The 15,186-nt window shown below is 44.5% G+C and overlaps 1 long non-coding RNA gene across 1 annotated transcript in view; it reads right to left on the bottom strand.

The window, feature by feature from the left end:
• The window catches only part of LOC309636023, a 338,850-nt gene extending 326,533 nt beyond the window's left edge, over window positions 1-12,317 (bottom strand). The window contains exon 1 of the long non-coding RNA XR_014249190.1: window positions 12,005-12,317. This is a non-coding gene — a long non-coding RNA (uncharacterized lncRNA). The remainder of the gene's footprint in view (window positions 1-12,004) is intronic.
• Between the last annotated feature and the right edge of the window lie 2,869 nt (window positions 12,318-15,186).

The raw sequence follows: 15,186 nt of genomic DNA, 5'->3' as shown, positions 1-15,186 counted from the left end.
GCCTCTAGACCATGGAGCCGGCAAACTATGGCCCAAGGGCCTCTCTGTAAATAAAGTTTATCAACACACAGACGCCCTCATTTGTTGGCTATTGTCTATGGCTGCTTTACATGCTACAAAGGCAGAGTTAAGTGCTACAAAGACAGAAGCCATGCAGCCTGCAAAGTCTAAAATATTTACTGCCCGGCCCTTTACAGAAAAAGTGTGCCAACCCCTGCTCTAGGCAGTGGAGCCATCCTTTGCCCTGGGCACAGTCCCCAAAGAGCCGTCCCAGCACCCACATCAGTTTAGGGGAGAAACAAGTGTGAGAGAGCCAAGGACAATTGAAGATCTTCAGTAAAAGAGAAGGCATCTCAAAGAATTACATAAATTCATAAGCATATATATAATTACATGTACAAAATTATGATCCTACTGTAAAGTTTTCACCAGGACCTAAATCGAGTACATCTGTTACAAGCCAGTAGGCATCATAAAGATTATAGTAAGAATAATAAGCCACCTTAGTTTCTAGAGTGACTCCTTGTAGCAAGTTCAGAACACTTTCTTCTACTCTTTCATCCACTGTCACAGCATATACGAGAGCTGTTAGACTTCGTCCAACAGATGAGAAAGCAGATTAAGCTGCAACAAAATTGGATTTGAGGTTTCTTAACTTCAGGTGACCATATAGTTTTTCATTTAATAAGCCTTTTTGTGAGTGAATGGGGGTATAATTAATGATTACATTCAGGCAACAGATGTAAACCAGAACTGTCCCCAGCACACAATTATTCTCACTTAAAAAACTGTAGTCCAGAGAGAAACTGGAATGAGGAAACTTCAGTGTATATGATTTTCAGCAAGTCAAATACCACCAACCAATTTCTTGGGACTTTGGAATGTAGAAAACAGAAAAAAGAGGTGGTTATTCAGAAACCTCACAGGCCCAGAATCCTAGGAAATGTCTGAGCTGTCCAGTTCCAGGCCTGAGGCCACAAAGCAATTAGCCCATCAACTTGGCACTGGAACTTCCAAAGCAGGAAGACTTCTGAGGAGGAAAGCGGGGGAGGCCGGGGAAGGGAAGCAATATCTGTTAGCCAGAGGCACTCTGAAATCCAGCAGGGGGGCGAGGAAGGGGGCAGGTCCACAGCTGCAAGCTTATATTCTTGGCAGTGGGGTGGTACCAGCCTTTGTTGGCTATTTATCTTTGTATCTCTTCCTGTCACACAGGAGACATCCCATAAATGTTTGATGAATGAACGATTGGTTGAATGTATTTCCTTGAAAGGGACTTAAGCAACAGAATTACCAGGTTCAATATTGGAACAGCATTTGTAGTCATACACCAAGGCTTCAGAAGCCTCCACAACTTGTACTATTTTCCTCTGCATTAGTCCAGATAACTCTTCCAAGTCCTGTAAAATCAGGATAATAGTAATGTGTATACAATTATATTATGGAGTTGATGTGATGACTAAAAGAGTTAATATATGTAAAATGCTTAGAATAATACCTGCCTCATAGTAAGCATTGTATAAGTGGAGGTGAAGGTGGAGGTGGCAGAGGTGGTAAAGGTGGTGGTGATGGAGGTGGTAGAGGTGATGGTGGTAGAGGTGGTAGAGGAGGTGATGGTGGTGGTGATGGAGGTGGTAGAGGTGATGGTGGTAGAGGTGGTAGAGGTGATGATGGTGGTGATGGAGGTGATGGTGATAGAGGTGGTGAAGGTGATGGAGGTGGTAGAGGTGATGGTGGTGGAGGTGGTAGAGGTGATGATGGTGGTGATGGAGGTGGTAGAGGTGATGGTGCTGGTGATGGATAATTTGAAACAGTCTAACATACATGCAGCTGGAGTTCCAGGAGTGAATAGAAAGAATAAGACGGAAGAAATATCTAAAGACATGATGCCCAAGAATTTCTAAAATGATTGAAGAACCACAGATCCAAGAAGCTCAGAGAACCCCAGGCAGGATCAACACAAAGAAAAATACACCTGACACATCCTAGTCAAACTGCTGAAAATGAAACCAAGCTTTTCTGTGTCCCCTGTTTCTTATTTGCAGGAAAAAGGCTTCAGACTCCTAGACCTCCCTGAATACCAAAAGGCAGATTCAAACAGTTGCTAATCAAGGATTTAAGGGGAAGCAGAAACAAAGGAGGAACAGTCAAGAAACAATAGTGCAGCAGTTAAAGCAGGATCCTGTTTCCTCTTCAAGGAATATATATAACAATATCTTTGAGTTCTTCTGCAGGAACTAAGGCCCTCACCCAGGTGAAGGATGGTAACTTCAGGCTGAGCACAAGATTCCTGGAGCCCCACCCTGTTACCTCATTAACAACCAATCAGAAGAAAGTCACATACCCTACAGCCTTCACCCCAAATTCTGCCTATAAAAACTTCTCTCCAAAAAGCATCAGGGAGTTCAGGTTTTTTTGAGTACGAGCCACCCATTCACCTTCCTCAGCCCTGCAATAAACCTTTCTGTGCTCCAAACTCTGATGTTTCAGTTTTTTGGCCTCACTGTGCATCAGGCACATAAACTTGCATTCGGTAACAAAAATTCAAAGATAAAGAACAAAATCGTGAAGGCAGCTAGGGAAAAAAATTACTTATATAAGGTAAGAAATGATAAAAATTATAGCTGCCTTCCTGAGAAACCATGGAAGCCAGAAGACAAAGTGTAACAGGGAAGGGCAAAATCTGACTCCATGTTGGATCTGTTTCTTTTACTTTAACCTTTGCTTTTTATTGCTTTTGTTATTCTAATCACTAAAAGGATGCTGTCTATAGCCGTAAGCATATGTAATGGCCTGCCACAAGGAACCCAGCCCACCTGTGAATGGCTGCAGAAAAGAAGAAATGAACACATCCCCTCCCTGATGCGGGCCAAGCCAGGAGATATCTTGCAAGATTAATGGCCTTTTTACTTTACTTCCTCACCTCCTCCCCCTCTCTGTTGTATAAGAGAAACTGGCATCCAGACCCCAATAAGATGGTTATTGGGGACACTAGTCCTCCATCTTCTCAGTCTGCCAGCTTTCTGAATAAAGTCATATTCCTTGCTTTACCACCTCGCCTGTTGTGCAACAAGCAGAGTGAGCTTGGACTTGGTAACAAGATGAAATACATCTTTACAAGAATGAAAGAAAAAGCTTGTCAACCTAGAATTCTATACCAAGCAAAAATGTCTTTCAAAAATGAAGGTAAATTAAAGATTTTTTTTCATATAAACAATGGCTGAGATGATGTATTATTGGCATACCTGCTGTACAAGAAATGCTGAATTTCTTCAGGCAGAAGGAAAATGATACCAAAGGGAATTGGGGATCTCAAGAAAAAAAAAAAAAAAGTAAGAAGAGTGACAGATAGGGTAAATATGTGGATAATTTTTTTTTTAATCTACTTCTTTAAGACATAAGTTTTGACTATTTAAAGCAGGGGTTACAAACTATAGCCCACAGGTCAAAACCTGTCTGCTGCCTGTATTTGTACATCAAGTTTTATTGGAAAACAGTCATGCTCATTTATTTACTTCTTACGGTTGCTTTTGTGCTACAATGGCAGTGTTAGATAGTTGCAATAGAGACTATACAGCCCTCAAAGCCTAAAATATTTACTATCTGGCTCTTTACAGAAAAAGTTTGCCAACCCTTGTCTACAGCAAAAAAACTCCAAAGGATTATGGGATTTATAACATATGTGGACATAAAATACATAGCAGTAATAACAGAAGGGATGGAAGGCAGAAATGGACTGTTGTATGATTCTTATTGTAGACCCTAAAGAAACCACAAAAGAATAATAATAAAACAAACCCTTGGAAACTGTGTGAGATAATATTTGTTGTTTCAAACTGCTATATCCTGGGGTAAATTGTTGCACGGCAAGATGACTAATGCAAGAGAAAGTTCAGCGTGCTGCCAGGGAGTGAAGAGGATGCTGAGCCCAAACGCTGGCGGGGACGTGACAGGACACGACTGCCCGCCTGGCACCAGAAGCCAGGCCACCCCCTCTGCCCATTAGCATCAGATCAGTGTCAAGACAAGGCTAAGTCTTGCTGAGCAAATGCTGGGCAGCCTCATGTCCGACCCCAGCTTCTCCCACCGGCTCTGGCCTCGCTGGTTCCAAGTCTACCCCCATCACCCTGCTCCCTTCACTCCCTCCCTCCAGCCTCTCCCCAGTTCCTTCCCCACTTGCACGTGGTCCTTGGCTTCCTAGTTCTACACGTGCTCACCTGACTCCTCACCAGTCACGTGGGCTGTCACATCTCCCGGCGTGTTGGTTGGCAACTCCCCACCAGGGAGCCGTACGCCCCAGAGGATGGAGGGCCACCAGGGTTCCAGGGAGGATCTCGAGGTTGCCTGAGAGCCCAGGGGATGAGCAGGTGGGGATGCAGTATCTTCTGAACCGTGAGAGCTGATCTCGTCACCCACGCCAGGACCCATGGGTGGAGACCAGAAATGTTGGCATTGCTGCAAAGGGGTCTGTGTACCTCAGACAGCCCTTCACTGTTGTTGTAAGACAACGACAGAGGAGGGGAACTCCTTGTTGCTCTTCGGGTAAGAGAAGCATCTCTTTATTTCTTAGTAGTGACAGACATTGAGAGACACAGGAAGGGAAGTCTCTGGCACACCTGCTCCCTCCCACAAATCTTCAGTCTCCTGGAGACAGCTCTTGCCACCCATGCACAACCAGAGGACATTATTTGGAAGTCCTAGTAACTGTCTGCAGTAACTGTCACGCAGGGATTTCTGCCATCATCCCTTATGATAAATGGAGCTTCCTATCAAAAAGTTATATGCACCTTAATGTCCATAGCAGCACTACTCACAATAGCCAAGATGTGGAAACAACCTAAATGTCCATTAACAGATCAATGGATACAGAAGATGTGGTACATACATACAATGGAATATTACTCAGCCATAAAAAAGAATGAAATAATGCCTTTCCCAGAAACATGAAGGGACCTAGAGATGATCATACTAAGTGAAGTTAAGTCAGAAAGAGAAAGACAAATACCACATGATATCACTTATATGTGGAATCTAAAATATGACATGAACTTATCTATGAAAAAGAAACAGACTCACAGACATAGAGAACAGATTTGTGGTTGCCAAGGGGGAGGGAGGGTGGGAGAGGGAAGGATTGGGAGTTTGGGATTAGCAGATGCAAACTATTATATAGAGAACACATAAACATCAAGGTCCTACTGTATAGCACAGGGAACTATATTAAATATCCTGTGATAAACCACAATGGAAACGAATATAAAAAAGAATGTATGTATAATATGTATAACCAAATCACTTTGCTGTACAGCAGAAATTAACACAACATTATAAATCAAAAAAATTTAGAACAAACAGAGCTTCCTATAGGCAAGGCCGTGTTTTCTAACAGCCATGTCACTTTCACAAAGTACTACAGTATACATCCCTCTGCCCTTTTTCTTCAAGCTTCCTAAAACTACATTAGGACCAGCTTCTGTAGCCCATGCATTTAGTTAGTCAAAATGATTTGTTAAGCCCATTGATTCCTGAGAGTTCAGGTTTTATGAATAGGAGTCAACAGACATTGGGCTATGGCAGATCAGGATAAGAGCCATCCTGCCAAATGACCTGGAAATTGGTGAGTTTGTAGGGCTCCCTCACCCCCATCTGTGAAGCAGGCAGAAATCAAGCTGAGTTTGGGGCCAACACTGTCCTCCTGTCCAGGCTGTGGGGCTGCCGTACAGATGAGGGACCTCAGCAGTGGGGTCAGACCTCCCTCAGCAGCCACTCAGGCCCTAACTCTAGAAGGAACACCAAGAAATTAGAGGGGAAACAAAGTGCTTTTCTTCACCAAAGTGCGGCGTTAAAGTTTTAGTGTATCCATTCCAAAAGCAAAAAGTATAGCGATTATCTATTCTGTGTCTGGCATTGCTGGGTGCCAGACCTGCAGAAAAGAGTACCCTGTATTACAGCCCTGAAGGAACTGACTCTCTGCTTGGGATAAGCATTACAGGGTTACCAAAGACTAGGGATGCCTGTTTTGTAGGGCAGAGGACATTCAAGCTGGACTTTGAGGGATGCATAGGAGTTTGCCAGGAATAGAAAAGGGCAGCAAAGCCCTGGAGAGGTGAGCAGGTGTGGCACGTTTGGGGATTTGAGTGGAGTAACCAGAACATAATGGGGGTTGCTATCACATGAGGCAGGAAAGGGAAGGGCCAGATTATGACAATTTTAGGCACCATGCTAAGCAGCTTGTGTTTCACCCTTTTTTGATAGTCTGGCATTTAGTCTGATCACAAAATAAAGATCTCCTGATGCTTCACTAGAGCTTTGCTTCTAAGCTTCATCTGTTCTCTTAAGGATGAAAAGTGGCTTTCTTCACTCATTTCTTTTCTTTCATTTTTCATTTCTTTAACCTCTAGTGAAGGTTAAAGGTTTTATACAAATCTGAATACTCATGGCTATTGTTATACAGGGGAAGCCCAAAGGCACTGCAAAACACAGCAGAGAGGCCAGTTTCCTGGGGACAAAAGGAATTGTGTTAGATTTGACCGCGGGGCTCTGGCACCAGGGGCAGCTGGGAGGGAGATAAAAGTGCAGAGTCAGAAACTGAGCTGAAATCAATGCTAATATCAGCAGGGAGCCCAGCTGCATGGTCTCCACAACGTGTCCCCCACGATGCAGAGTCTATACATCCACTCAATGCACAGTAAGTAATGCCGCGCTTCACAACCCCCTTCCTCTCCCTCTCTCCACTCATCCCCGTCGGCTGTAACACCAGCTGTATACGGCAGCCTCCACATTGTATTTCTCTGACTTGACCTCACTTGACTCGTGCATCCACCTACCTACTCAGCACTTGACAGATCCTGGTCTCCACATCCCTCATGTGGCAGATTCTACTTCCCAGAGATAAGCGCCAGGGTATTCCCCATTCCATACGCTCCTCTACAACGTGATGCTGACACCCTCCCACGGAGAGCCAGGTCTGTGTCCCCTCCCCCTGAACCTGGCCGACATTTGTGACTCCCTCAAGCAATAGGGGACAGTAGAAATGAACTGAGGGGCTTCCGGGGCTGGGGCCTAACATGCCATGTGCTTCCACCTTGTCTGGGGAGACTCAGTCTTGAAGCCCGGCCCCCAGGCTGTGAGGGAGGTGGGATGTGGGGTTTCTGGCCGAAGGTCCAAGCTGAGGGTCCTGCTGACAGCCAACATCAACAGCAGGCACGTGCATAGAGCCAGAGCCTCAGATGGTCCAGCCAGCGTGTGAGCCGCCGCGGCCACTAGGTCCCCTCTGAGCTCTGCCCTCACAGGCAGACCTGTGAGCAGAACTGACTTTGGGATGGTCTGTCCCTCAGTGATAGACAGCTGGAACCTCCAACCTGCGCCCCCCCCCCCCCGCAGGCTCCCTTTCTCAGGTAATAGAACCGTCCTTTACCCCACAGCTCAGGCCAGTACCGGATGCACTGTTGGCTCACTTCTCACGTCTCAGATCCAGATCCAGTAGATTCTACCTTCAAAATACACCCAGAGTTCATCCACTTCCCATGGCTTCATTGCCCCACCCCCAAGCCGCCATTGTCTCGGGGGACGGTGGCAATAGCCCCCGCTCTGCAGCACACGGGGCCACCCTCTCTTCTTCCACTGGACACATCACTCCTGGCATATTCCACATTTACTTATTAATTCCCTCAAGTTCTGTCTGGAGACAGGAGGCAGGAACGTGGCTTTGTCCACTGCTACAGCCCCAGGAACAGAGCGGAGCCCGGAATTGGTGGGCCTACAGCGAATGTTTGCTAACCAGGTGAATGAACAGAACCAGCAGCAAAGGGCGCTGTCAGCACAGATGTGAGTGAAGCAGAGGAGCCCACCTTTGTGTCTGCCTCCTTAGCGCAGACTTTTTTTTTTTTTTACTGGACAGCACAACCCAAACTGACTTCTTTCTAAGATGTGGCCTTGGAGCAGCCACATCTCAGCTCCGAGATTTCCCTTTTCTCCAAAATGGGAATACTAAAACCCGGTCCTTGCAGGGGCCTTTGAAGGATGAGAAAGAGTATGAAAGTCCCTGCCACACAGAAGACACTCAGTATGATGTTAGCATTCTTCTTGTTGTGAAAAGTAAATTGGAGTCAGATTAGGATGTGCTGAGGGGTTTTTATCCTGGGCACTGGGAGTCATGAAAGTATTTTAAACAGGGAGTTACACAGTTAGATTTGTGTTTCACAGAGCTCTCTGTGGACCTTGAAGCCTCCCGAAACTCTCTAGGACATTCTGTGTACATGGATTATGTACCTCACTGGAGGGAGGGTCCATAGGTCTCTTTAGGTCTCAGTGAGTCTGCAGGCCCATAAAGGTCAAGAACCACTGGGAAGGGAAGAAGGTGGTGAGGTAGGCAGGAAGGGGCAGTGGGAGGGATGAGAAGGTGCCATGTCATGAAAACATTCAAGCAGACCTCCGGAGAGGACCATAGTGAGGACCTGAGGCCTCAGGCCAGCAGCCGTATGAGGGCACCATCCTGGAAGTGCGCCCACAACCCCAGTCTAAACTTCGGATGGTGCAGCCTCACAAGAGACCCCAGACCAGAAGCACCTAGTTAAACTTCTCCGGGTTCCTGAGCCACAGAAACGGTATGCAGTAATACAGAGTTATTGTATTCAGACCCTAGTTCTGGTGTAATTTGTCACAGAGCGATAAATGACAGATTCCTTTAACTTTCTCCAACTCTCCTGGGCATCAGTGCCTTTGGCTCACTTGATGATCCAGTTTCCATGATAGTCTCCTTTATGATGTTTCCCTACATGGACCAAGGCAAACCGACATCAGAGTCTAGCTCTTACCCTCTGCACTGCACGACATCCCAGCTTCCCTTGCATAATAATGTAACACTTGCACAGAGCTCTACAGCTTACAAAATGCAGGATCACACTTCATCCTCATGGGAACCTTGGGGTAAGGAAACGCTTTTGCATTTCTCCATTTTGTAGTTTAAAATAATGAGGCTCAAAGAAACTGAAGTGATTTGCCCAAGGTCACAGAGGTAGTGCGTGGTAGCTGGAATTCCAGACAGGTCTTCTGACTCCAAATCCCCGCCTCTCTCTATTAGTTTGCTGGGGCTGCCATAACAAAATAGGGCAAATGGAGTGGCTTAAAACAGTAGAACTGTATTCGCTCACAGATCCAGAGGCTGGAAGTCCAAAATGAAGGCGTCAGCAAAGTCCTTCTGGAGGCCCTGAGGGAAGATGTGCTCCACACCCTCCCCCAGCTGCTGGTGTTGGTGGCAGTCTTGACCACAAGTCCCCTGGTTTGTGGCTGCACCATCTAATCTCTGCCGCCATCCTCATGTGGCCTTCTCTCCTGGTGTGTCTCTCTCCTCTTCTTATGAGGGCAGCAATGTTATTGGATTAAGAGCCCACCCTGAAGACCTGATCTTAACTTACTTCTTAGCTACATCTGCAAAGATCCTGTGTTCAAATAAGGTCCCATTCACAGGTACCAGGAATTAGGTCTTCATCATATCTTTTGGGGGGACACAGATTAACCCAGAAAACCTTCATAAATTACATTCTTCCCTAGTAGACAATCCACAGACAATCATCCAACTGGGCCTAAACTGGGAATTCCTGGGGTTGTCCTTGCTTGGCCCCAAAGTGCAGCCTGGGGCTCAAGCAGCCTGGGAGAGTCCACAAAGTGCCCACCAGGGGGCACCACTTGACCAGACAATAACTCCAAAATACCTATGGGTTTATTGAATTCCTTCATGAATTGTTTCTCAACTTTATTTCTTAAATTATGATCTTCAAATTTGCTGGGCCAGAGAGATTCCAGGATTTACTGGTTTTCCAATCACAGATTTCTGAGCAGCTTTGAAACTCATTGCACCCACGCTTGCAGCCATGGACTTGGAACCACCCTGCGCTGGTAGGTTCTTCAGGCAGACAGTGGGTCTCCTCGGTCCTTAAACTGGGCACTCCCGTGGGATAAGCTCAGTTAGAGGAGCCAGGAGCCCCCACTGATTCTGAGATTCAAGTGAACAGAAAAATACGTGGAGGAGTAGGGTGTCTGTCCCTCCAGGACTGGCTCAAGCTCCTGTCTCGCTAAGGTAATTTCAACTCTCAGCAAAGTTGCCCAAGAGAAGTCTGCTTTGGCCACCACTTCCCCATGGGCCCCGTCTCTCTATCCTCCTTCCTGCTCAGACTCACGTCCCACAAGCTTGCCCCCAAACCCACTGCACACTGGTTCCCAAAGAGCCCTCAAGTTCCAAGACCACGTCTCCCACAAACAGAATCTCCAGTTCCCTGAAGGTCATTAGTTATGAAAGGTCCCTCTTTACTCACACGCAAAGTGAAACTCGTAAGCTGACTGAGAAGGGGCAGAAGGAAACCCACAGAAGCCTCGGAATAAGCACCCCTGAGCCCTGGGCCTGGGTGGCTCGCGCATCCTGGGGACGCTGGTATGCGGCCTCGGCACTGACTGCAGGCTCCCCTGGGACGGTTTAAAGGCTCATCATCATCTCCGTGGCCATGTTTACTGTTTCCACACAGGTGGTTCCAGCTTCCACTCATCCACTCACTCATCCCACACATATTTGGGGGCATCTGAAAAGTGCCCCAGTGCTCTGACTGGGTCAGAGGCTCCAGACTCCCTTCCAGGCTGACGCTGAGCCATCGCTCAATCATGGGGTCAGGAGAGTAAAAGAAAGAAAAAAACCGAAGAAATCGGGCTTTAAGAAGGAAATGGGGATTAACCAAGATGGCGGAGTAGAAGGACATGCTCTCTCTCCCTCTTGCGAGAGCACCAGAATCACAACTGGCTTCTGGACAATCATTGACAGGAAGACCCTGGACTTCACCAAGGAGGATACCCCACGTCCAAGGACAGAGGAGAAGCCACAGTGAGACGGTAGGAGGGGCGCAATCAGAGTAAAATCTAATCCCATAACTGCTGGGTGGGTGACTCACAGACTGGCGAACACTTATACCACAGAAGTCCACCCACTGGAGTGAAGGTTCTGAGCCCCACGTCAGGCTTCCCAACCTGGGGGTCCGGCAACAGGAGGAGGAATTCCTAGAAAATCAGACTTTGAAGTCTAGTGGGAATTGATTGCAGGACTTCGACACGACTGGGGGAAACAGAGACCCCACTCTTGGAGGGCACACACAAAGTAGTGTGCGCATCGGGACCCAGGGGAAGGAGCAGTGACCCTGGGGGAGACTGAACCAGACCCAACTGCTGGTGTTGGGGGGTCTCCTGCAGAGGCGGAGGGTGGCTCTGTTTCACTGTGGGGACAAGGACTCTGGCAGCGGAGGTTCTGGGAAGTGCTCCTTGGCGTGAGCCCTCTCAGAGTCTGCCATTAACCCCACCAAAGAGCCCAGGTAGACTCCAGTGTTGGGTTGCCTCAGGCAAAACAACCAACAGGGAGGGAACCCAGCCCCACCCATCAACAGTCAAGTGGATTAAAGTTTTACTGAGCTCTGACCGCCACAGCAACAGTCAGCTCTACCCACCACCAGAGCCTCCCATCAAGCCTCTTAGATAGCCTCAACCGCCAGAGGGCAGACAGCAGAAGCAAGAAAAACTACAATCCTGCAGCCTGTGGACCAAAAACCACAGTTACAGAAAGATAGACAAGATGAAAAGGCAGAGGGCTATGTACCAGATGAAGGAACAAGAAAAAACCCCAGAAAAACAACTAAATGAAGTGGAGATAGGCAACTTTCCAGAAAAAGAATTCAGAATAATGATAGTGAAGATGATCCAGGACCTCAGAATAAGAATGGAGGCAAAGATTGAGAAGATGCAAGAAATGATTAACAAAGACCTAGAAGAATTAAAGAACAAACAAACAGAGATGAACAATACAATAACTGAAATGAAAACTACACTAGAAGGAATCAATAGCAGAATAACTGAGGCAGAAGAACGGATAAGTGACCTGGAAGACAGAATGGTGGAATTCACTGCTGCGGAACAGACTAAAGAAAAAAGAATGAAAAGAAATGAAGACAGCCTAAGAGACCTCTGGGACAACATTAAACGCAACAACATTCGCATTATAGGGGTCCCAGAAGGTGAAGAGAGAGAGAAAGGACCAGAGAAAATATTTGAAGAGATTATAGTCGAAAACTTCCCTAACATGGGAAAGGCAATAGCCACCCAAGTCCAGGAAGCGCAGAGAGTCCCATACAGGATAAACCCAAGGAGAAACACGCTGAGACACATAGTAATCAAAGTGGCAAAAATTAAAGACAAAGAAAAATTATTGAAAGCAGCAAGGGAAAAACAACAAATAACATACAAGGGAACTCCCATAAGGTTAACAGCTGATTTCTCAGCAGAAACTCTGCAAGCCAGAAAGGAGTGGCATGACATACTTACTTAAAGTGATGAAAGGGAAGAACCTACAACCAAGATTACTCTACCCAGCAAGTATCTCATTCAGATTCGATGGAGAAATTGAAAGCTTTACAGACAAGCAAAAGCTAAGAGAATTCAACACCACCAAACCAGCTCTACAACAAATGCTAAAGGAACTTCTCTAAGTGGGAAACACAAGAGAAGAAAAGGACCTACAAAAACAAACCCAAAACAATTAAGAAAATGGTCATAGGAACATACATATTGATAATTACCTTAAACGTGAATGGATTAAATGCCCCAACCAAAAGACATAGACTGGCTGAATGGATACAAAAACAAGACCCATATATATGCTGTCTACAAGAGACCCACTTTAGACCTAGGGACACATACAGACTGAAAGTGAGGGGATGGAAAAAGATATTCCATGCAAATGGAAATTAAAAGAAAGCTGGAGTAGCTATACTCATATCAGATAAAATAGACTTTAAAATAAAGAATGTTACAAGAGACAAGGAAGGACACTACATAATGATCAAGGGATCAATCCAAGAAGAAGATATAACAATTATAAATATGTATGCACCCAACATAGGAGCACCTCAATACATAAGGCAACTGCTAACAGCTATAAAAGAGGAAATCGACAGTAACACAATCATAGTGGGGGACTTTAACACCTCACTTACACCAATGGACAGATCATCCAAAATGAAAATAAATAAGGAAACAGAAGCTTTAAATGACACAATAGACCAGACAGATTTAATTGATATATATAGGACATTCCATCCAAAAACAGCAGATTACACGTTCTTCTCAAGTGCACATGGAACATTCTCCAGGATAGATCACATCTTGGGTCACAAATCAAGCCTCAGTAAATTTAAGAAAATTGAAATCATATCAAGCATATTTTCTGACCACAACGCTATGAGATTAGAAATGAATTACAGGGAAAAAAACGTAAAAAAGACAAACACATGGAGGCTAAACAATACGTTACTAAATAACCAAGAGATCACTGAAGAAATCAAAGAGGAAATTAAAAAATACCTAGAGACAAATGACAATGAAAACACGACAACCCAAAACCTATGGGATGCAGCGAAAGCAGTTCTAAGAGGGAAGTTTATAGCTATACAAGCCTACCTAAAGAAACAAGAAAAATCTCAAGTAAACAATCTAACCTTACACCTAAAGAAACTAGAGAAAGAAGAACAAACAAAACCCAAAGTTAGCAGAAGGAAAGAAATCATAAAGATCAGAGCAGAAATAAATGAAATACAAACAAAGAAAACAATAGCAAAGATCAATAAAACTAAAAGTTGGTTCTTTGAGAAGATAAACAAAATTGATAAGCCATTAGCCAGACTCATCAAGAAAAAGAGGGAGAGGACTCAAATCAATAAAATCAGAATTGAAAAAGGAGAAGTTACAACAGACACCACAGAAATACAAAGCATCCTAAGAGACTACTACAAGCAACTTTATGCCAATAAAATGGACAACCTGGAAGAAATGGACAAATTTTTAGAAACGTATAACTTTCCAAGACTGAACCAGGAAGAAACAGAAAATATGAACAGACCAATCCCAAGTAATGAAATTGAAACTGTGATTAAAAATCCTCCAACAAACAGAAGTCCAGGACCAGATGGCTTCACAGGTGAATTCTATCAAACATTTAGAGAAGAGCTAACACCTATCCTTCTCAAACTCTTCCCAAAAATTGCAGAGAAAGGAACACTCCCAAACTCATTCTATGAGGCCACCATCACCCTGATACCAAAACCAGACAAAGACACTACAAAAAAAGAAAATTACAGACCAATATCACTGATGAATATAGATACAAAAATCCTCAACAAAATACTAGCAAACAGAATCCAACAACACATTAAAAGGATCATACACCACGATCAAGTGGGATTTATCCCAGGGATGCAAGGATTCTTCAATATACGCAAATCAATCAATGTGATACACCATATTAACAAATTGAAGAATAAAAACCATATGATCGTCTCAATAGATGCAGAAAAAGCTTTTGACAAAATTCAACACCCATTTATGATAAAAACTCTCCAGAAAGTGGGCATAGAGGGAACCTACCTCAACATAATAAAGGCCATATATGACAAACCCACAGCAAACATCATTCTCAATGGTGAAAAACTGAAAGCATTTCCTCTAAGATCAAGAACGAGACAAGGATGTCCACTCTCACCACTATTATTCAACATAGATCTGGAAGTCCTAGCCACGGCAATCAGAGAAGAAAAAGAAATAAAAGGAATACAAATTGGAAAAGAAGAAGTAAAACTGTCACTGTTTGCGGATGACATGATACTATACATAGAGAATCCTAAAACTGCCACCAGAAAACTGCTAGAGCTAATTAATGAATATGGTAACGTTGCAGGATACAAAATTAATGCACAGAAATCTCTTGCATTCCTATACACTAATGATGAAAAATCTGAAAGAGAAATTATGGAAACACTCCCATTTACCATTGCAACAAAAAGAATAAAATACCTAGGAATAAACCTACCTAGGGAGACAAAAGACCTGTATGCAGAAAACTATAAGACACTGATGAAAGAAATTAAAGATGATACCAACAGATGGAGAGATATACCATGTTCTTGGATTGGAAGAATCAACATTTTGAAAATGAGTATACTACCCAAAGCAATCTACAGATTCAATGCAATCCCTATCAAATTACCAATGGCATTTTTTACAGAGCTAGAACAAATCATCTTAAAATTTGTATGGAGACACAAAAGACCCCGAATAGCCAAAGCAGTCTTGAGGCAAAAAAATGGAGCTGGAGGAATCAGACTC

The sequence above is a fragment of the Balaenoptera borealis genome (assembly GCF_965194805.1).
Source record: "Balaenoptera borealis genome assembly, chromosome: 10".
In the NCBI taxonomy this organism is placed as follows: domain Eukaryota; kingdom Metazoa; phylum Chordata; class Mammalia; order Artiodactyla; family Balaenopteridae; genus Balaenoptera; species Balaenoptera borealis.
The sequence above is the reverse complement of the archived record's forward strand: the minus strand, read 5'-3'. Positions and strand labels throughout refer to the sequence as shown.